The sequence below is a fragment of the Bombina bombina genome, chromosome 3 (assembly GCF_027579735.1).
Source record: "Bombina bombina isolate aBomBom1 chromosome 3, aBomBom1.pri, whole genome shotgun sequence".
Taxonomy (NCBI): Eukaryota; Metazoa; Chordata; class Amphibia; order Anura; family Bombinatoridae; genus Bombina; species Bombina bombina.
The window spans coordinates 1,241,721,922-1,241,746,112 of NC_069501.1; the positions used below are offsets into that span (position 1 = coordinate 1,241,721,922).

Here is a 24,191-nt window from a genome sequence, read left to right on the forward strand (position 1 = left end):
TATTTCTGTTTGCTTATATACAATGGTTCTATCAAATGTTAGACTGAATCTAATAAGCATTATTATTTAGCATACTGTCAGTGAGATGGAAAGCAAGCTGCGGTCTAGCCTTTAACCAACCACTGTTGTTTTAATTTCAAAGTATATATGATGCATTCTGACAGGTAGGTAATCAACTAGACAACTGATCACCGTGTGGAATCTTATTTTATAATTTTTGATGTTTAGATTCCTGAATATAGCTTATCATTTTGGAATAGCAATTATTCTTTGTGAGATAATATAATGTTATATTCCCAGTGTGTATTGCACTGTTGTGCCGAATCATTGGAAGTGATTGTAAACCAGATCGGTGAATAAACTGACAGCATACAGTCGGATGCTAAAATTTCACACTGTTTTATAATGTCTATATTTATGTCTGCTGATATACAATAGATCTATCAAATATTAAACTGAATCTGAGAAGCATTCTAGATTTACATACTGCCAGTGGGATAGAACGCATACTGTGGTTTAGTCTTTAGCTAATCACTGTTATTCCAATCTCCATGTATATATAAAACGTTCAGACAGATAGATAGAATAGATAAAGCAACTGATCACCGTATTTAATCTTGTCTCTCAATTTTAGTGTTTAGAATCCTATGTATAGGTTATCATTACGGAATAGCGATTATGCTTTGCGACATAGTATTAAATTACCAATGAGTGTGGCACTGTTATACCACGTAATTGGGTGAAGATGGCAGTCCTTAATCTTTACTGTATACATAAATGGAATGTAATGTAGGTAAACTATGTATAGTAATCTATCCCAAAATCTATCATGGGTTCCATACTTTCAAGATTGTGAAATCTAACAAATAATAACCTACAATAATCTTTGAATAATAATACGTCATCCCTAGTAGATCTTATAAGTAGGGTGTGTACCTTATCAGTACATATGTGTTAGATATTAGTGATAACGGGAAGTGACTAGGTTAAAGGGACAGTTTACTCAAAAATGTTCTCCCCTTTAATTTGTTCCCAATGATCCACTTTACCTGCTGGAGTGTATTAAATTGTTTACAAGTAGCTCCTTTACCCTTATAATGGCATTTGAAATTGTTGATTAAGCATGTGGTATCCCCACCTATTCTGAAAGTTTGTGGCCGCGCGTACCAGCTATAGATAAGCTTTGTAAACACAGCCAGCAGAAGAAATTACACTCCCAGTGCGATATAGCAGAGATAAGGTAATAAAATGTTGATTTTCCATTGTTCTCTCAAAGTACTGGTGATTGTTTTAAGGACAGATATAAGATAAAGAAGCAGGTATATGTGCACAATGTGATACAGTAATGAGATCTGATTATACCTACAAGCTCAACCCATTTTATTAGGTTGTGGCTTCTAAACACAAAATCAGAGCTTTAATATACACAAATAAACCTTAAAAAGCTAATTTTCATACATTTTTTACTCTGCAGTTGGTAAAAAAAGTAATTGTAAACACATTAAGGGAAAAACTATTTTACAGTATACTGTCCCTTTAACCCCTTAATGACAAGTGACGTACCAGGTACGTCCTGCAAAAACTTGCAGTTAGTGACAATGGACGTACCTGGTACGTCACTTGTCTAAGAGACTGCTGGAAGCGATCGCAATCGCTTCCAGCAGCTCTCAGGGTATTGCAGTGATTCCTCGATATTGAGGCATCCTGCAATACCCTTTAGAAAGCATCCGATGCAGAGAGAGCCACTCTGTGGCCCTCTCTGCACCGGTAGCGATGCGGCCGTTCGTTGGTGGGTGGGAGCTTACAGGGAGGAGGGTGGGCGGCCCATCGCTACCCGGCATCCGGTTCCTTCAAGTGTATTGTGCACGCCGGATGCCGGGAGCGTGCGGGGGCTGCGTGCACGCGCGCGCGCAGCAATCACTGGCACTGCCACCAATGAATTTAGGTAAGGATCAGGATCTGGATCTGGGGGGGGGGTGGTTGGGGCAGCTACACTTGATCAGGATCAGGATCTGGATCTGGGGGGGGTGGGGGGGGGGTGGTTGGGGCAGCTACACTACAGAAAAAATAAAACATGTCACAAAACAAAACACTTTTTTTGGGGGGGAAAACTGGGTACTGGCAGACAGCTGCCAGTACCCAAGATGGTGGCAATTAGGTAGGTGGGGAGGGTTAGAGAGGTGTTTGGGGGGGATCAGGGAGGTTGGGGGTTAAGGCAGGGGTCCATCACAGCTGAATAATTTAAAAAAACAAAAACAAAAAAAAAACACCTTTTATTTTAGTACTGGCAGACTTTCTGCCAGTACTTAAGATGGCGGGGACAATTGTGGGGTGGGGGAGGGAAGAGAGCTGTCTGGGAGGGATCAGGGGGTGGGATGTGTCAGGTGGGAGGTTGATCTCTACACTAAAGCTAAAATTAACCCTGCAAGCTCTCTACAAGCTACCTAATTAACCCCTTCACTGCTGGGCTTAATACAAGTGTGGTGCGCAGCAGCATTTAGCGGCCTCCTAATTGCCAAAAAAGCAACGCCAAAGCCATATATGTCTGCTATTTATGAACAAAGGAGATCCCAGAGAAGCATTTACAACCATTTGTGCCATAATTGCACAAGCTGTTTGTAAATAATTTAAGTGAGAAACCTAAAATTGTGAAAAATGTCACTTTTTTTTTATTTGCTCGCATTTGGCGGTGAAATGGTGGCATGAAATATACCAAAATGGGCCTAGATCAATACTTTGGGTTGTCTACTACACTACACTAAAGCTAAAATTAACCCTTCAAGGTCCCTACAAGATCCCTAATTAACCCCTTCACTGCTGGGCATAATACACGTGTGGTGCGCAGCTGCATTTAGCGGCCTTCTAATTACCAAAAAGCAACGCCAAAGCCATATATGTCTGCTATTTCTGAACAAAGGGGATCCCAGAGAAGCATTTACAACCATTTGTGCCATAATTGCACAAACTGTTTGTAAATAATTTCAGTGAGAAACCTAAAGTTTGTGACAAAATTTGTGAAAAAGTGAACAATTTTTTTTATTTGCTCGCATTTGGCAGTGAAATGGTGGCATGAAATATACCAAAATGGGCATAAATCAATACTTTGGGTTGTCTTCTAAAAAAAAATATATACATGTCAAGGGATATTCAGGGATTCCGGACAGATATCAGTGTTCCAATGTAACTAGCGCTAATTTTGAAAAAAAGTGGTTTAGAAATAGCAAAGTTCTACTTTTATTTAGTGCCCTATAACTTGCAAAAAAAGCAAACAACATGTAACCATTGGGTATTTCTAAACTCAGGACAAAATTTAGAAACTATTTAGCATGGGTGTTTTTTGGTGGTTGTAGATGTGTAACATATTTTGGAGGTCAAAGTTAGAAAAAGTGTGTTTTTTTTCCATTTTTTCCTCATATTTTATATATTTTTTATATTAAATTATAAGATGTGATGAAAAAAATGGTATCTTTAGAAAGTCCATTTAATGGCGAGAAAAACGGTATATAATATGTGTGGGTACAGTAAATGAGTAAGAGGAAAATTACAGTTAAACACAAACACTGCAGAAATGTCAAAATAGCCATTGTCATTAAGGGTAAGAAAACTGAAAAATGGTCCGGTCATTAAGGGGTTAAGCATAGTGAGTGTGATGTGTGAAAAATAAAATAAGTGTATAGATGTGATAAAAAAATAGTACGGTGTACACTAGATTCAGGTTTATTCCTGATGTGGGTTATACAGATATGTTAATATATCTGCACTTGAGAGATGGGGGTGTATAGTAACCTCAGCGTACTGAGAATACAAATATTGTGTGTAACTTAAATAAAAATAATATGTGGTGCTGATGACAGCCAATAATGAAAATAGAAAATATTAAATATATGAAATAAAAAAGGGAAGTGTGAATGGGAGCGTAAATAATATACAGAGTGTGAATATAAACATGATTAATAATTATTGTTAATGTTATAATATAGACTAGGGCCAATAGCATGCCCCATGTGAAACAAAAAATGTGGAAAAGATAATATTATATCTGATAAATAACATATTATAAATACATATAAGGAGAGAAAAACTAAAACCCATACCACTAATTTTTTATATACTATGTGAACTTAAATATTATTAGACTAAATATTGGATAAGGTGAAAGTACACTGTTATTTCTTTCTGAACTAAGTCCGTAATCTCAAATTATTTAATTTAGTATCTTCAGAATTATACATTTATGATGGTTGTTATACAAACCGGGATGTTTAGAAATTAATATCCTATAAAGGTTATTCTAAGGATAACCTTGGTGTACATTTACTCACAAAATTAAATGAATATGCAATACTGAAATCACAGGTTTAAATAGTGATATTGCTATGTGTATCTGAGCTTTAAAGTTAGATATATACAAAAAAGTTGTTAAAGTCATTCATACCAAAGGGTTTAACCGCGTTTAGGAGATATATCCATTTACACTCCATTTTTAATAAAACCTTTTCAATGTTACCACCTCTTATGCCAAGAGATGCTTTTTGGATCACAGTGTATTTTAGATCTCTGGGTGATCCATTATGATGTGATAAGAAATGCTTGGCCACAGAGGTGATTTTTTTACCTTTATCTTTGTCTCTTTGAGCATATTTGATGTTATAAACATGTTCCAAGATACATGTTTTTATCTCCCTTGTCGTCATGCCAACGTATGCCATTTGGCAGGAGCAATAGAGTACATATATTACTCCCATAGTAGTGCATGAGAAATGTGCTTGGAGGTTGTATACTTGTCCTGTTTTTTTAGTTATTGTTTTGGTTTTCAAAACATATTTGCAGGCTGAACAGGTACCACAAGGGTACATACCTGGATTCATATCTTTTTTCTTGGCAGTTCTAAGAAAATGACTGGATACCAGTTTGTCTCTCAGGTTGTTTGGTCTCTTGTATCCTAATGAGACTCTGTCGCCTATTACTGACTTGAGAGTTTCATCATTTTGGAGTATGTTCCAATGATCATTAATGATTTTGATAACATGTGGCATCTGGGGATTATATGTGGTAATGAGCCTAGGGCATGACTCTTGAAGCGTTTTGCTTTTTGGAATTAGTAAATCATCTCTACTTTTCCTAAGTGCTTTATACTTGGCTCTTTTTATGGATTTCTTGCTGTATCCACGTGCAATTAGTCTCTGTGCTAAAGCCACACTTTCCTGTATATAGATCTCATTGGTGGTACAGTTCCGACGAAGTCTCAAAAATTCCCCGTACGGTATAGCTTTTAGGGTACTTGGAGAATGAGCACTGGAGTGATGTAAAAGAGTATTAGTTGATGTTTCTTTTCTAAACATAGTGGTATTGATGAATCCTTCATTGTTTTTGAATATCTTTAAATCCAAGAAGCATATCTCCTGTTGGTTAGCATCAAAAGTTAATTTGATATTAAGATCATTCTCATTAATTCTCTTCATAAAGATTTAAAGTATGAATGATATGGAACATTTTAATAGATAGAGTAATCCTACATCTACATGAGTAATTGGAGTTAGAGAATTTATTACTTTTGTGGTATTCTTTTCTATCAATCCTAAATGTATCTCTTTGTACAATTAGTATTCCTAGTTGATTAGTTCATGTATGCCATATAGATAACATTGTGCTCACGCCTGTGGAGTTACTTAGGAGTTGGCACTGATTGGCTAAAATGCAAGTCTGCCAAAAGAACTGAAATAAGGGGCAGTCTGCAGAGGCTTAGATACAAGGTAATCACAGAGGTAAAAAGTACATTAATATAACTGTTTGTTATGCAAAACTGGGGAATGGGTAATAAAGGGATTAAACAATACAAATTCTTGTGTAGACTGTCCCTTTTACCGGACATAAAACCCAAACATCTTACCTGATTCAGACAGAGCATGTGATTGTAAACAACTTTCTTTATTCTCTTTTTGTTCTCTTGGAATACCTAGGTAGACCCAGGAGCTACAAACAAATCCTGAAAGACAGAAAATGAGAGGCGCTCTTGGTGTAGTATGTCCTACATCAAAGGATATAACAGAGATGGAGATATACTCACAAAAGGCGTTGCACATGCAGTGCAATAACGGACAAGCCGAAGCTTCAGAGCCGTTCGGCTGACTCGCATAGGCAATGGACGCTGTAGTCAGAACGAGGTTCCTCACAGTGACTGCTTCCGATGACAACTCCCAATACGGGATACCGATCAGCTTGTCAGTATAAAATAGTCCCCAATAGTAAGACTCCAACCAGGCGGATCTCAAAGTGAAGGGGTATATACAAAATACCAATGTCCAGAGCAAGGATAAAATAGTAAAGTATTTTATTAAAACATGTAAAATTGTTGCTTAGCAACGCGTTTCTCGGCTGAATGCTGTTTCATCAGGCTATAACCTGTATATTCAGCCGAGAAACGCGTTGCTAAGCAACAATTTTACATGTTTTAATAAAATACTTTACTATTTTATCCTTGCTCTGGACATTGGTATTTTGTATATACCCCTTCACTTTGAGATTCGCCTGGTTGGAGTCTTACTATTGGGGACTATTTTATACTGACAAGCTGATCGGTATCCCGTATTGGGAGTTGTCATCGGAAGCAGTCACTGTGAGGAACCTCGTTCTGACTACAGCGTCCATTGCCTATGCGAGTCAGCCGAACGGCTCTGAAGCTTCGGCTTGTCCGTTATTGCACTGCATGTGCAACGCCTTTTGTGAGTATATCTCCATCTCTGTTATATCCTTTGATGTAGGACAGGGGTGTCCAAACTTTTCTCTCCAGAGGTTTTGGAACTACATTTCCCATGATGCTCAGCTAGATACAATGCTGGCTGAGCATCATCGGAAATGTAGTTCCAAAACCTCTGGAGAGCAAAGTTTGGACACCCCTGATGTAGGACATACTACACCAAGAGCGCCTCTCATTTTCTGTCTTTCAGGATTTGTTTGTATCTACATCTTATTGGAGAGAGCTGCCTATCCTTTGTACACTTTCGATTACACTCATCTGGAATAATCTAAACCTGGACATTTGTAATTCTTACCACTACTACTACTATTATGGATTTTAATAATTTTTTCTAAATTATATTCAATTTATGTACGGACGCTTAGGTATTTTATTACTGAAGCAAGAGCAAAGTATTATTATAGAGATCTATTTATGTATGTATATATATTGATTATAACACCATAATATTATTTTAATAACAGGCTAATAAGGTTCATATCACCTTGTCTATCTATCACTTGGCGCACCTCCTTTTTAGACACTCTTACCTAGTGAGGTTTGTTGTCTGTTTGTTGTTAGACCCAGGAGCTGCTGATTGGTGGCTGCACATATGCGCCTCTTGTCATTAGTTTACTGATGTGTTCAACTAACTCCCAGTAGTGCATTGCTGCTTCTTCAACAAAGGATATCAAGTTAATGAAGCAAATTAGTTAATTGAAGTAAATTGGAAAGTTGTTTAAAATTCATGTCCCTTTATATGTAAGATAAGTGCTTGTCCCTGCGCTCACTGTAGGTGTCAAATAGCACATTTGTGTAACTTATGTTTCTTATAAATGCTGCGGGTTGCGTTACTCAGTTACAGACAACTTGCTGATTGCATAGAGCAGTGGAGACTCTCGTTTTGCTAGTTCCTTATTGGCTACAAGATTAACATTCTTACTGGGGTTTTCAAGTGACGATAACAAAATCTAAACTTCAATGTCACAAAGTACACAATTATGTATTTAGGGAAGAGAAATCCAAAGGTTAATTACAGACTGAATAATTCTTTACTGACAGAAGAGGAACAGGACTTGGGAATTATTATTTCAGATGATTTTCATTGTTCTCTTGGTATCTTTTACAGAAGAGAATGCCTAGATAGGTTCAGAAGCAGTAATGCAGTACTGGGAGCTAGCTGGTGATTAGTGGCTACACTGCCTCTTGTCATTGGCTCACAGATGTGTTCAGCTGGGTCTTACTGCATTGCTGCTCTGGAGATTACTTTAAAAGGACATTAAACACATTTTTCTTTCGGGATTTAGGCAGAGTATACAATTTGAAAACAAATGGTTGCCTTCTTTGTTGAAAAGCATACCTGGGTAGGAAATGTGCACGTGTCTGGGGCGCCACACTGTTGCAACCTAGTGCTTTAAAAAATGTATAACAGTGTTAAAAGTATTCTTGCAAAATTAGTGCCTACTTAGTGCTCCAGTCTCGTGCACGCTTCTAATCTATCAAATGCTTTTCAACAAAGGATAACATGTGAATGCATTTTATCATAGAAGTACATTGGACACTTTTTAAAAACTGCATTCTCTTTCTGAACTATGACAGAAAACACTTTATGTCCCTTTAAATGTTTAAGCCCTTTTAACTCTTTTTAACCTATTTACAGGGTTAAAGGGACCTTCCTGACAAAATGTTAATGCACTTGGATGAATTACATTGTTGAATAGAAACATATTTGCAATATACGTCAGTGTGTAAAATGCTTCTATTAAAACTTATCACTGATTTAGTGTTAACATTTGTCTCTGCACGTGCAAGTGAAGCATAGCTAGATATTCTCAGTGCACCAGCAATTTAAATACTGCAGCTGCTCAGAGCACTAGTGGGGCTTGTATCATGTCAGCAATTAACAAATTGAGTCATTACCATATGGTACAAGCATGTCAGGCTCTCTGAGCAAGTGCTGTATTTAAAATGCTGGTGCACAGTGAATACTTAAAGGGACAGTCAACACCAGAATTTTTGTTGTTTAAAAAGAAAGATAATCCCTTTTATTACCCATTCCCCAGTTTTGCATAACCAACACAGTTATAATAATACATGTTTCACCTCTGTAATTATCTTGTATCTAAGCTTCTGCTGACTGCCCCCTTTATTTCAGTTCTTTTGACAGACATGCAGTTTAGCCAATCAGTGCTCAGTCCTAGGTCACTTTACGTGCATGAGCTCAATGTTATCTATATGAAACGTGAAATAATGCCCTCTAGTGGTCAAAATGCATTCAGATTAGAGGCAGTCTTCAAGGTCTAAGAAATTAGCATATGAACCTCCTAGTTTTAGCTTTCAACTAAGAATACCAAGAAAACAAAGCAAAATTGGTGATAAAAGTAAATTGGGAAGCTGTTTAAAATTGCATACCCTATTTAAATCATGAAAGTTTTTTTTGAACTTGACTGTCCCTTTAAATACACATTTAAAACAACCATAGCTTTTATTAGAAGTATTTCTGCTAATACATGTATATTGCGAAAATGCTTCTATTGAAAACTGAAATGCATCCATGTGGATTCCAATTGTGTCTGGAATGTCCCTTTAAGCACATAGTTCTATGCCAGCAATAGTGCAATAACAAAATAAGCATATATACAGGTCAGAGCTTTTTATGTCCTTTTAACATTGACTAGGAGCATTTTCCCACTGGCTAGCACAGTATTCCTTGTATTTTCCTTCCCTGTGCATTAAAGGGTTTGCTTGCTGAGTACTGTTTATCAAGAAAGTATTTAACAATGTGCTGGGAACTGTCACGTGCTGAGCTGGTCTGAAAACCAAAACAGGAAGGTCCCATGCAGAGGAAGCCTGATCATCTCGTGCTGCCCTTGTATACCAGGCATGACTGCAGCGTGAACCAGGAAATCTCTACAGACTGATAATAGAAACAGCATTTTATGTGCAAGTGACCTGGCAGATCTGTGATGTTATGTAGAAATAAATTCCAGGAGTGACTGCGCACGGTACTGCTGCTTTATAGTGTTATTTGTAACACGTATCATCTGACTACCTACTGCATTTAGTTACATCAGAGAAGCAAGATAATGTAGTTTGTATCGGCCCTAAACAGATGTGTTTTTATGCAGCAGCTGAGACTCTGACATGTTGGGGCAAGTCTTAAAGGGACAGTCTACTTGATTTTTGTTTGTTTAAAAAGATAGATCACCCTTAACTAACTATTTTCTAGCTTTGCATAACCAACATTGTTATATTAATATACTTTATAACTTTTAAGTTTGCCTGTTTCTAAGCCCCTGCAGGTTGCCCTTATCTCAGTGCATTTTATTAGCTTTTTAAATCTTGCACAACGGCTATACAGTGCCAGTGCTTATTTGTGTGTGCCATATAGATAATATTGTGCTCACTCCGTGGAGTTATACAAGAGCCAGCACTAACTGGCTAAAATGCAAGATTGTAAAAAGCACTGAGAAAAGAAGGCAGTCTTGCAGAGGCTTAAATACAAGGTAATCACAGAGGTAAAAAAGTATATTAAAGTGAAGGTAAACTTTGGTGAATGAATTAAAAACAGGGGCACTTTCATTCATCAAAGTTTACAAAGCAGCCGTTTTGATTAATAACTTAACTTTTTTGCTTTTCACAGCCAGAGCAGCTTCCTCCTCCTGGATATCCTCTCTTCACACGTCAGCAATGACTAATCCGACTTCCTCCAATCACGGCTTTCCCCCCAGGGTAGTCATTGCCCGAGGTCATGCTGTGATTGGAGGAAGCCAGATGTTTTTTGGGTGGGTTTGGATTGTTACCCCGGAGGTTGTGGCACGTTTTCGCTTTTAAATACTTTTTACACTTGCGCGTCTACAAAGTCCAGATGTTTATTTGCGATTGTGTTCGTGCCCGGTTGCCCCAGGTCTCTTGGCCACAGGAGGGTATGCGCAGTTTCCTGCGGGTGCAACTGTTCCTGAGTGTTGTACCTTTCGTTACAAGCGGCCTCGCCTTCGTGTTCTACTCAGACATGTTTTTGAGCTGTTTGGAGACCCTATCCTTCTCGGTTATGAGACTCCTCAGTCTCCTTCTTCGAATGGCTCACCTCGTTAGACATGGGGGGATGAAGTAATCTCCTTTAAGTCTTTTTATCGAGATCCTTCCCAGTTTTATTGGAAGAACAGGGTTTTCGTTAGGCTGGTCCTGCAGATTTTTCGGTTCTTCTTGGGCGTTAACCCTTGGGTTGCCTGTTATTTTATTTTATCCGGTTAGGATGAATTTTAATTTTCTTTTTCACACTATGTTTCCTGCGGGAACTTTTTCTGGGATTGATCCTCGCTGTTAGCTTCTACGAAAGTTGATTGGGACACGTTAGTCCCATGTTTTTCTGTTTTTTTCTTCCTCCCTCTCTGAGGGTGGATTTAGCCAGCTTGACACTTTTATGACCCTGGTTGCAGGCTGGTTCTGCTTGGGTTCAGATCTTCTGAATTTGCTGCGTCACTCTCTGTTGCTTCCGATACCCTTGAAACCTAGAGTATTCCTTCCCACGTAGTGGGAAAATTAGAGGGTTTAGCGCCTCTTTCCCACCTTTCGGGGCGGTGTTGCTTTAGGAAATTGTCCTTTTTGGACTTGTTCCTTTAGTGGTTCTCTTTTTCATTGAGACCTCTTGGATTGTCAGTTTCTCCTTGGGTGGATTACCTTCGGGAGTTGGTTGTTCCTTTTTCGGGACATTAGACAGTGGGATCTTTTTGGGCTCCGGTTAGAGGTTCTTCCCTGGTGTTGGGAATGCTCTGCATCTCCTTCTTAGGATAGAGGAGGTCCTAGTGCTTTTCCACTCATATGGTTCACGTATTGCCATCCAGGTGGCATCCAAACCCATGTTTTACTGTCCTCTGACTTTGAATCTTAGGTGATGTGGAGGCTTGATGTTGCTCTGTTTGGGTGACTTGTCCTCACTATTCCCCTTGTGTCTGGAGCTTGTGGCTAGCTGGACAGCTAGCTCAGCATACTTATGCTCTGTGGCTACTCTGCACTGTAGCAAACCGAGGGTTGCTAGTTCGATCCCCGGCGAGGTCTACTCAGCCTTTCCTCCTTTCAAGGTTGATAAAATGAGCAGAGACATGTATCCCTTAGGAGGATTAGCCGCACTTTCAAGCACAATCATGTTAATGATGCCTGGCCACCTGCTGGCTCTAGTGTCCTTTTATGGCCCTGGCTCTTTGGAGTGTTTGGCTCCAGCAAGGGGTGGTCTCTTCCCTTTGGGTTGGGACTTGCAAGGGATTCTTGCTATTGTTGTTCGGTTTAATCTGGATTATTCCCTGGGAAGTCTGTTTTTTTATATCAGACAGGGAATTTATGTGCCTGGAAGCTTGTTTAATCCAATAATTTGTGGTCCCAGGCTTCTTGTCCTGATCTTCCCGTTGTCAAGGGTTTCCTCAGCGTTTTCTCTTTGTAAATCCCATCGTGGGATGTTACCGGACCTTATGATCCTAGGTCTGGCCTGGGGGTTCCAGTTTCCTGGGTACTTGGGCTTCGTCCTTGTTCTGGCTGTTCTGTTTTACATCTTGGCCAGATTTATTTATTGAGAACCGGGCTCCTTGGGCCTTGTCTTGTGCCAGTTCCCTTGGGACAGCCAACTGATGGTGGCCTTTCCTGCCTTGCAAACGGAAGGTTTGCAGTTGCTCAGCTGTCTCTTTTGCGCCTGTTATGTGTGATAGCATGATGGTGTTTTAAGGGGTTCTTCCGTGTTCGTCAGTGATGTGGCCGTGTGTCCTCTTATTTCTTCCTCCAACTTCCTGTCTCATGGGCAGGTGTTTATCGATGCTCTCCTCTTCAGGGGACTCGTCTTCCTTATGGAGGTATGGTTCCTTTTTAGGGGCCTCTCCTGTGTTCGGGGAGGTTGGAACAGATGTTTATCTGGTTTGGGGATTGGTCTGCTCTTTGAGTTGTTCCTTTCCATCTGGGGAGCTGCTGACTCCGCATTGAGACTTAGTCGGGTGGTCTTGCTAGAACTCCTTGGATCTAACGCCTGCTCGTTTGTCTTCCGTTGAAGTGGCTGTGTCCATTCTTCCGCCCTTTTGGGGGCCAGTCTTGGGGTTCCTTTCGGTTCCCTTACTTCAGATCTGCCGTTGCTTGGGCTGGTCCGGCTGGGTGTAGGATCTGAGATCTGTTGTTCATCTTCAGGTTTTGGGGGTGACAGTTTACCTTCCTTTTTTAGAGGTTCTGTGTCTCTCCCCCTTTAAGATCAGTGAGTAGGCTTGGCGGCCTAGATTGCCTGGAGTTTGTCCTCTTCTTGGAGGTTGGGCAATCTCTGTCTGGGGCCGCTTCTTCCTTACGGATTGCGTTTTCTCTGTGTCTTCTTATGGATGGCAGTGTGTTACTGGACCCAGATGTTTATTTCTGAGTGTGCTGCTTTTAATTTCTGTTTGCTCAGTCTCTTGAGTTCTGACGTTTTGAGGTCTTCTTCTTCAGCTGTCTTTTTCGGTGCTGTTGCACGATGTTTCTCCTTGCTGATGCTCGGTAGCTCCTTGCGGGTTGGGTGTCGTCTCCCCTTGTTCTCGGGATCCATTCAGGTCTCTGTGGACTTGTCCTTCCTTTTGAGGTTTTTTTTTCCCCCCTTTATGGATTTTGCTGTGCTTTTTGGGTGTCCCTTGGCTTACCCTTGGTACTGCACTAGAAGCGGACCGACTGCTGGGCGACGGTTCTCCTGGAGAAGTGTTGGCTTAGTGAGTCTGCTTGCAGTCTCTAGTTAGGCTTTCGGACTATCTGGGGGTCATTGTCCTTGGGGCATTTTCCTTCTCGTTCTTTTGCTCGGCTGCGACAAAGCAGGGTTTGGTTGGGTTGTGGTTTTTCAGGCCTGGTGCCCTCAGAATGGGCCGCCTATTGTGCCCTCCCGTCTTTGCATTCAGTGTCCTCTATAACATGGGTATTGTTTTCCCATAAGTAATGAATGCAGCTGTGGACTCTTTCCATTTATGAAGAAAAACTTAAATTATGCTTACCTGATAATTTTCTTTTCTTCAGATGGAAAGAGTCCACAGCTCCCCACCCATATTTTTGATGGCACCTTTTCACCCTGGTATTTCTTCTACTTTTCCTTGTTCCTCTGCAGAATGACTGGGGGATGAGGGGAGTGGGAGGAGTATTTAAGCCTTTGGCTGAGGTGTCTTTGCCTCCTCCTGGTGGCCAGGTTCTTATTTCCCAAAAGTAATGAATGCAGCTGTGGACTTTTTTTCCATCTGAAGAAAAGAAAATTATCAGGTAAGCATAATTTTAATTTTTTCCCCCATTGAGTGGACTAGTATTTGTCTTTATATAATTTTATATAATTCACATATTTGTATATACATGGAGTATATGTGTTTTATTTATATGTGTGTGTGTGTATTTATGTCCCACTAGGTGCGCTCTAATTTAACAATGCCATGGTGCTAGTATAATACCAACTAGAGCTGCAACAACTAATCAATGATAATCGGTTATGAAAATCTCATAATCGATTAGTTGGTTTGCAACTAGTTGGTCTGTGCGCATCACCAGCTGCTTCACTCTAATGAGCTCCTGCACATGGTATTGTGTTTTATGCCCTTAGCCTAAAGGACTTGTATAGATGTTTACTTTTCAGGTTTTTGGACAGTAAAAGTTTACAACTACTTCTGGCTTATGTGCAACCCAGCATTTTGGATTGTTTATATTAAATCAGGCGATTTGGGACTATGCTTTGCATGATTTAGTGCTGTGCTTGTTATTTACACCTAGCCCTAGATTGATGGGAGTTATTAGAATTGATGTGTACGTTTATCTGTTTGCACAATTATTAGCGGATCGCTTACTATTGCTGATTATATGTACTGTAGGGATAAATGTTAAAGGTTTTGTCCTGTTATTAATATATAGTCCTTAGCGCTTTTTATTTTTATATTTTAATTAATTGTAATATGTACCAAATTCAACCTCTAAGTATATATCTGTTATTTTAAGAGCGGCCTAGATATTTTTCCCCTGACCTTTTTTTTAGCCGTTTATTTATCAGTGCATATAGATATTCAAGATATTTTTTATGTTAGAATTATGTCCAAGCTTACTTTTTTAAGAGGCCCTTTGCATTGGTGGAGAGTTAACAAAGATATATAGCCCACCTTGGTGAAATTGGCAAAATCCTACTTATGCATCTCAGGCATATCAACACCATCTGAGTGCCTCTTTTCTTCTGCAGGCAAAATAGCTTGCAAAAATAGATCCAACCTCAGCCAGGAGCATGTGGTCATGCTGACATTTTTGCATTTCAATGCAAAATTTCTGAAAGGTGGTATATACCTATCTCTTTCTAGCTCTTCCTCTTTTGAAACAGTTTGTCGCTCTGTTTTGCTTAAAGGGACAGTCTAGTCCAAAATAAATTTTCATAAATCAGATAGAGAATGTAATTTTAAACAATTTTTCATTTTACTTTTATCACCAATTTTGCTTTGTTCTCTTGGTATTCTTATTTGAAAGCTAAACCTAGGAGGTTCATATGCTAATTTCTTAGAGCTTTAAGGCTGCTTCTTTTCTGAATGCATTTTGACAGTTTTTCATGACTAGAGGGTGTTAGTTCATGTGTGTCCTATAGATAACACTGTGCTCACGCACATGGAGTTACCTAGGAGCCAGCACCGATTGGCTAAAATGCAAGTCTGTCAAAAAAACTGAAATAAGAGGCCAGTCTGCAGAGACTTAGAAACAAGGTAATCACAGAGGTAAAAAGTATATTAATATAACTGTGTTGGTTGTGCAAAACTGGGGAATGGATGATAAAGGGATATTCTATCTTTTAAAACAATAAAAATTCTAGTGTAGACTCTCCCTTTAATTATAAAAATGTGTTCCGGTGTTTAAAAATTGGACAAACAGTTGTGTTAATGTAAAGTTGTAAAGTTTTATTCTTAAGTTTATATTTGTAACATTCAGTATGTGGATTGTATTTTAACCCCTTAGTGACCAGACCTTTTTTAATTTCTTACCGTTAAAGACCAGGGCTCTTTTTACATTTCTGCAGTGTTTGTGTTTAGTTGTAATTTTCCTCTTACTCATTTACTGTACCCACACATATTATATACAGTTTGCTCGCCATTAAATGGACTTTCTAAAGATACCATTATTTTCGTCATAGCATATAATTTACTATAACAAAATTAAAAAATATGATAAAAAATTTGAAAAAAAACACACTTTTTCTAACTTTGACCCCCAAAATCTCTTGAGCATCTACAACAACCAAAAAACACCCATGCTAAATAGTTTCTAATTTTTGTTCTGAGTTTAGAAATACCAAATCTTTACATGATCTTTGCTTTTTTTGCAAGTTATAGGGCAATAAGTACAAGTAGCACTTTGCTATTTCCATTATTATTATTTTTTCTTCAAAATAAGCGAAAGTTACATTGTAACACTGATATCTGTCAGGAATCCCTGAATATCCCTTCACATGTATGTGTGTGTATATATATATATTTTAGTAGACAACCTATATATATATATTTTAGTAGACAACCTAATGTATTGATCTAGGCCCATTTTGGTATATTTCATGCCACCATTTCAGCACTGAATGCGAACAAATAAAAAACAATTGTTAACTTTTTCACAAACTTTAGGTTTCTCACTGAAATTTATTTACAAACAGCTTGTGCAATTATGGTACAAATGGTTATAAATGCTTCTCTGGGATCCCCTTTGTTCAGAAATAGCAGCCACATATGTCTTTGGCATTGCTTTTTGGTAATTAGAAGGCCGCTAAATGCAGCTGTGCACCACACTTGTATTATGCCCAGCAGTGAAGGGGTTAATTACATAGCTTGTAGGGTTAATTTTAGCTTTAGTGTACAGATTAGCCTCCCACCTGACACGTCCCAACCCCTGATCCCTCCCTGGTTCCTCACAAACAGCTCTCTTCCCTCCTCCACCCCCCAATGGTCACCCCCATCTTAAGTACTGGCAGAAAGTCTGCCACTGTTGAAATAAAAACCTTTTTTTTTTAATTATTAATCAATTTTGTTTTTTAAAATATATTTACTGCAGTGTAGGATCCCACATTACCCCAACTTCTCTGATCCATCCCCCCTCTACCTATTTGCAGCCATCTTAGGTACTGGCAGCTGTCTGCCAGTACCCAGTTTGCTGTAAATTAGGCTAATTTAAAAAAATAAATTAATAAATAAAAGAACCATTTTTTGTGTAGTGTAGCTGCCCCCCATCAATACCATACCCCCCTCCCAGATTTATTTACCCTATCGGATCCCACATAGGATCCCCCTCATTGCCCCTCCTCCCTCCTTTCCCTCCACTGCCGCTGTGGCTCAATATATAATTTTTTTCTATGCCTGTAGCATGGCGTATCGGTCCCACCCGCTCCCCCATCCTCCCGCCCCCCTCCAGCGATGGTCGGGCCACCCGTCTCCCCCTTAACCCTCACACGCCACCAACGATTGGCACCATCACTGATCGAGGCATCGCTGAAATACCCTGAGAGCGTTAGCTCTCAATTTGACTGGCGACGTGCCAGGTACGTCCATGGTCCTTAACTGCCGGTTTTTGGAGGATGTACTTGTCAATTCCTTGATCGTTAAGGGGTTAAATATAGGGAAACATTTTTGTTCTGATTAGTTGATTACTCTAAAAAAAAAACATATCTGCCGATTGTCAGGGTTTGTTCCCTGTTTTGTTTGCCATGTGCTGCTGGCAGCCATTTTACTCACCTCTCTTGCTGACTCTGGTGCATACTGTGTGATGCTGCTCATTTCCTGCACTTCCTTTTATGGCCAGACTGGTACACATCATCCGTGTGTGACAGGATGCAGTCTCAGACTTGTGATGTCATCACTTATTATTTAAAGGGCTTCTGTTCAGTATGCTTTGCCCTTGCGTTATCTCAGACCTGTTTGTGAGAGCTGCTGTGTATTACCTGGCTGTCTGACGTCCCTCCTGGTTCCTGATCCCTGGCTTGTTCCTGACTCTGCTGTTCTCCTTATTCCAGATTCTGGCTAGTCTGACTACCAGCTCTGGTTTTGATTCCTGGCTTGTTATTTGACTTGTGGACTTTTTATTATATTTTGCTATTAATAAAGGTGTGATTATTTTTGCACTTCTTGTCTGTCTGATTCCTGGCACCCTGACATTACGCAAGGGCCATGAATCCTGATGGTGCTAATAATCCACCTTTACCTACCATCATTTCCAGGATGGATGAACAGGATCACTGCTTGGATCAATTTGCACTAGCCCAGCATACCCTGCTGACTCGCACTGCACATTTGGACCAAAGTGTCCCGCAAGTTATGGCTGCTCCTGTTTCCACTGCTGCACCTAGTCCTGCCAGGAGCATGTCCGGTTCTGGACCTCTACCTCAGCGATATGGAGGCGATCCTAATCAGTGCAGAGGGTTTTTGAACCAGGTGGACATTTGCTTTGAGATGTTACCTCAGGCTTTCCCCTCTGACAGAGCTAAGGTGGGATTTCTCATCTCTTTACTCTCTGACACAGCTCTTGCCTGGGATAATCCCTTGTGGGAGACTAATAAACCTGTGATTTCAAATTACCCTGAATTTGTGGCCTCCTTTTGAAGGGTATTTGATGTTCCGGCTCGACCTCCTCTGCTGCTAAACGACTCATGTCCATTCAGCAAGGTACAAGATCTGTTGTTCAGTATGCTATTGAGGTCCGTACGCTTGCCGCAGAGGTAAGTTGGAACAATGAAGCCCTTGTTGACGCCTTCTTTCATTGGCTCTCTGATGCGATTAAAGACGAAGTTGCTGCCAGAAATTTACCAGAAGATCTCGAGGCATTGGTATATTTTTTGATCAGACTCAGAGAGAGGCCCTCTTTCAAGGAGCGCTTGCGGAAACCTCCTGTTCCGTTGTCTCCTACGTGTTCATTCCCACCCATGCCTCCCTCTCCTCCCATGCCTCCTGGTCCCGAGTCACCAGGTACTGCTGAGCCGATGCAGTTGGGATTCATGTGTCTCTCCGCGGCAGAGAGGTCCTTTAGAAGGAGGGAGGGGCTCTGCCTCTATTGTGGGTTCCAGGGCCACCTTTTGAAGTCTTGTCCTACACGGCCGGGAAACGCTCACACCTAAGGTCCTGTTGAGGGCAGACCTTGGGTGGTTTATCCTCGTCCCCAAAACCGCTAAAGGAGAAACCTTTGGTCACGGTTGTCCTTTCCTGGGTGGACGTTTCCATAGTCACCCAGGCTCTTGTTGACTCCAGTGCTGCAGGCTATTTCACTGACAGTGCTTTTGTATCAAAGCACTCCATTCCTGTTTTGCCTCGGTCCGTTCCGCTTGCTATTGAGGCCATTGATGTCAGGCCCCTTCAACCCGCACTCGTTACTCACGAAACTGCTCCGTTATCCATGGCTGTTGGGGCTCTCCATTTTGAAACCCTCCAGTTCCAGGTGATAAACTCTCCGCATTTTCCGGTCATTCTGGGTTATCCCTGGCTCCAAAAGCACAATCCCAGTCTCGACTGGCGCAGGTCCGAAATTTTGTCGTGGTCTCCTCAATGTATTTCCACTTGTCTTCAGAAACCAGTTAAAGTCTTGTGCACTTTTTTGGTATCTCAATTGCCAGAGGAGTACCGAGAGTTCCTAGACGTTTTTGACAAGGTGCGTGCCAGTACATTGCCTCTTCACCAGGCTCACCAGTCTTACGGTTGTGCCATAGACCTGCAACCCGGAGCCATTTCTCCTCCGGCCAGGTTTACCCTCTGTCTGTTGCGGAGAATTGTGCTATGGAGGAGTATGTTGCAGATGCTCTGTCACGAGGGATCATCCGCAAATCCTGCTCTCCTGCAGGGGCCGGCTTCTTTTTGAAGAAAAAGGGTGGCGAGCTAAGACCATGCATCGATTATAGGGGTCTTAATCGTCTTACCATTAAGAATGCTTACCCTATTCCGCTCATTACAGAACCCTTTGACCGCCTCAAGGGAGCTACGGTCTTTACTAAACTTGATTTTAGAGGAGCGTACAATCTCGTTAGGATCAAGGAGGGCCACAAATGGAAAACAGCATTTAACACCAGGAGCGGGCATTATGAGTATCTTGTAATGCCCTTTGGCCTATGTAATGCTCCTGCTGTTTTCCAGGAATTTATTAATGATGTCCTACGAGATATGTTGCAACAGTGTGTTGTGGTGTACTTAGGCGACATCCTCATACACTCACCCACACTTGAGGCTCATTGTTCTGATGTTACATGGGTTCTAGTTCCATGAGACTCAAGTAACCTTCCTAGGTTATGTTATCTCCGTTGCAGGGTTCTCCATGGATCCTGACAAGTTATCTGCAGTTCTGCAGTGTCCTCGCCCAGTTGGTCTTTGGTCTATTCAACGTTTTTTGGGGTTTGCCAATTACTATAGAAAGTTTATTAAAAACTTTTCTTCCTTGATCAAACCTATGACAGACATGACCCGTAAAGAGAATGATCCACTCCATTGGTCACCTACTGCCATTAAGGCCTTTGATAGTCTTAACACTGCCTTTGCTGCCGCTCCAGTTCTGGCTCATCCTAACCCTGTCCTGCCTTTCGTTCTTGAGGTCGATGCGTCTGAGACTGGAGTAGGTGCCCTCTTGTCTCAACGTCCTACGCCTGATAGTTCCTTGCATCCATGTGGTTTCTTCTCTAAGAAATTGTCTCCAGCGGAGCGCAATTATGTAATTGGCGACAGGGAATTACTGGCCATATTTTTGGCACTCAAGGAATGGAGGTATCTTTCTTCGAGGGTACTAGCGTGCCAGTGCTCATTCTTACTGACGCACAAGAATTTACTTATCTATCTGAAGCAAAACGTTATTCGCCCCGACAGGCAAATGGGCGCTATTTTTGTCTCGGTTTAATTATGTGTTCTCCTACCTGCCTGGTAGTAAGATTGTTAGGGCTGATGCCTTCTCTCGACAATTTTCGCCTCTGTCCAAGAGGAGTCTACCTACTCCAGTGTATACCTCCTGACCATATTTTGGCTACCATACGTACTAATTTGACTTCTTAATTGAGATCCTGGCTGCACAAACCAATACACCATCCTGAGAAACCTAGTGGTAAGTGTTTTTGTTCCTGAGAAATCTTCGAACTAAACTTTTGCTCACTTACCACTATCCTAAAGCCGCATGTCACCCCAGCAAGAACCAAATGATTTGGTCTGTCACTCGACAATTCTGGTGGCCAGGTCTTCGGTTCTGATGTTGCTTGCGTATGTTGCCCTCCTGCTCAGTTTGTGCCCAGATAAAACTCCTTGACGTCTTCCTGTGGGTCTTCTTCAACCTATTGCTAATGGGTGAGCGTATTGGACACATCTTTCCATGGACTTCATTGTCGAGCTCCCTGTTTCCCAATGGCAATACTGTTATCCTTATGGTGGGTTGACCGTTTTTTTCTAAAATGTCACATTGCATTCCCTTGAAGAAGTTGCCTACCGCTTAGGAGCTTGCTTCAATTTTTGCCTGGGAGGTCTTCCGTTACAGTGGATTAACCAAGGAGATAGTGTCCGACCAGGGTAGCCAGTTTGTCTCCAGATTTTGGCGTTCCTTTTGTGCTCAAATGGGGATCCAGCATTCCTTCTCCTCGGCATATCACCCTCAATCCAATGGGGGCTGCGGAACGGTCCTAATCAAGCTCTAGAACAGTTCTTCCATTGCTTTGTCTCAGATCACCACAATAATTGGTCTGAACTGTTACCTTGGGAAGAGTTCGATCGTAATAGTGCTATTAATGCTTCCTCCAAGTTATCCCCGTTCATGGCGAATTATGGGTTTCAACCATCCTTGTTGCCCGATTCATTCATGTCTCCGGGTATTCTGGCTTTGGAGGAGCATCTCCGGCAACTCCGATCCACATGGGTGCAGATTCAGGACTGCCTTCATCGTTCTATGCAGCGCCAAAAGTTCCAGGCTGATCATAGGCGTCTGCCCGCGCCTTCCTACCAGGTTGTTGAGAGAGTTTGGCTGTTCTCCCGTAACTTGAACCTTCGTGTGCCTTCCAATAAACTGGCTCCCCGTTATGTTGGTCCTTTTCGAATACTCAGACAGGTCAATCCTGTGGCCTACGCTCTTGACCTTCCTCCTGCAATGCGCATCTCCAATGTTTTTCATGTCTCCCTCTTGAAACCATTGGTTTGTAATCGGTTTAACACTGTGTTGCCTTGTCCCCGTCCTATCTTTGTTGACAACCATGAGGAGTATGAGGTCAGCAGCATTATTGACTCTTGTATGTCCAGGGGCCGCGTACAGTATTGTGTTCACTGGAGGGGCTACGGTCCGGAGGAGCGTTCATGGGTTCCCTCCTCTGATGTTCATGCTCCCGCCCACCACCGTGCCTTCCATGCCCATTTCCCCAATAAGCCTTTTGTCCTCCTGCGGGGGAGGGGTCGTTGAGGGGAGGGTACTGTCAGGGTTTTTTTCCCTGTTTTGTTTGCCATGTGCTGCTGGCAGCCATTTTACTCACCTCTCTTGCTGACTCTGGTGCATACTGTGTGATGCTGCTCATTTCCTGCACTTCCTTTTATGGCCAGACTGGTATACATCATCCGTGTGAGACAGGATGCAGTCTCAAAATTGTGATGTCATCACTTATTATTTAAAGGGCCTCTGTTCAGTATGCTTTGCCCTTGCGTTGTCTCAGACCTGTTTGAGAGAGCTCCTGTGTATTACCTGGCTGTCTGACGTCCCTCCTGGTTCCTGATCTCTGGCTTGTTCCTGACTCTGCTGTTCTCCTTGTTCCTGATTCCGGCTCGTCTGACTATTTGCTTTGACTCCTGACTTGGCTCATCTGACTACCAGCTCTGGTTTTGATTCCTGGCTTGTTATTTGACTTGTGGACTTTTTATTATTTTTTGCTATTAATAAAGGTGTGATTATTTTTGCACTTCTCGTCTCAGTCTGATTGCTGGCACCCTGATATCGATGAATCGATTATGAAAATAATCGTTATTTGCAGCCCTAAAACCAGGGTTCTACTTGGTTACAGTCTGATGAAGGGGCCAATGCCCCAGAACATCACTATAAATTAAAAGAGCATAATTTGTTTCATGTAAATCCAGTGCTGTGCATATAATAAAGCACTTGTTGGTACCCTGCAATAATACGTGTTTAACTCCCACAAAGGGGTTCAAAACATAAAGTACTGCTTCCAAGCTGGAGAGAAGTAATGGTCCCAAGCAGACATGGCTGCTGACTCATTCAGCAGTGGTAATCGTACAACTGGGGTTGTTGACTGAGTTACTGACAGTTTACACTTGGGACAAGTAGTTGAACACATAACATTGCAGATTGCTAGTATTAGAATTTCATGCTCTAATTTGTTATTTTTTCTACTGTAATGGCCATTTAATCTGTACATATGAACACATCGCACTTGTTAATAGCATAATAGTCCTTGCCATGATACATATTAGACATGCATTTTTCAGATTTTGTTATTCAGTTACAAACTGAATAGCAAAATTAGCTCAAATTTGTGGTATTCTGACACCAGACATATTAGAATAAAAGTGAGATGTAAAGAAACAAAAAAAGAGGCGCCTGTGTGTATTAGAAGCAAACAGAATGAAAACAAAAAGCCCCTTATACAGGGTACTCACATTTTTTCTGAACACTCAGACAGTGCTATCAGGAGCAGGCTGGATGTTTGTACAGCAACCCAGCTAACTGATCTGCAGGAAGCAGGAACACTGGATTCTCCAAGCTTTTTACTCCCAGTGGAAGTGATTGGTATTGGTAGACAGTACACGGTTCCAATTGTAAAAAGTAATAAAATCGATTTATTAAACAGAAATATAATAAAAACAGGAACCGACAGGTAGGGTATGCTAGCTCACCCTCCTCATATTATGCAACGCGTTTCTCAGCGTGTCCAAGCGCTGTTTTATCAGGCATATAGTAGTAGCTATGATTAGCCCTTAAATATATGAGCTTCACCAATCAAGGAAAATACACCTGGGTGCCTTCTTCACAGGGGAGGGAATCCACAAACTTTAACCCTTTGTTTAGAGTGCATATTGATAGTTCAAAAATGTGCTGTCTAAACACTTTGGTACGTGCAAATTAATAATATGTACATATGAGGGAAATATAAAAAAATCCGCCTAATTCATTATTTGTGGTGGTGCAGGATTTGTTACAATTTAATACAAATAAAAATCATTTTGATGTGTTGCTCCTACTGGTCCGCCACTCAACCATAACCAGTAGCTCAGAAAGGAACAACCTATTTTCAAAGTTGATCAGATGCAAGATACAAATAATATCGCCAATCTGGTAAAATGTAAGACGCCCAGTAATGTGAGATCAATAAGTGTCTCACGCTGAACAAGCGTGTTTCCTGGTTGCGTCACAAAAAGGGGCGTGCACAATATTACACAGTTACATGTGATTGGAGCTTAGTTGCTGATTGCATATCTCATAGAGGGTGTGTGCAATGCCTAGTGTGTAATAGGAAGGCTTGTGATGT

The 24,191-nt window shown here is 41.1% G+C and overlaps 1 protein-coding gene across 2 annotated transcripts in view; it reads left to right on the plus strand.

The window, feature by feature from the left end:
- Positions 1-24,191, plus strand: part of PGM2L1 (phosphoglucomutase 2 like 1) — a 292,082-nt gene that overhangs the window by 46,173 nt on the left and 221,718 nt on the right. Inside the window, exon 1 of one of the 2 annotated variants that reach the window (XM_053708759.1) lies at positions 9,625-9,741. The exons of the other annotated variant lie outside the window; for it this stretch is intronic. The gene's annotated coding sequence lies outside the window, so the exon portion shown is untranslated. Of the gene's footprint in view, positions 1-9,624; positions 9,742-24,191 lie in introns of those variants that run through there. 2 annotated transcript variants of the gene reach the window in all.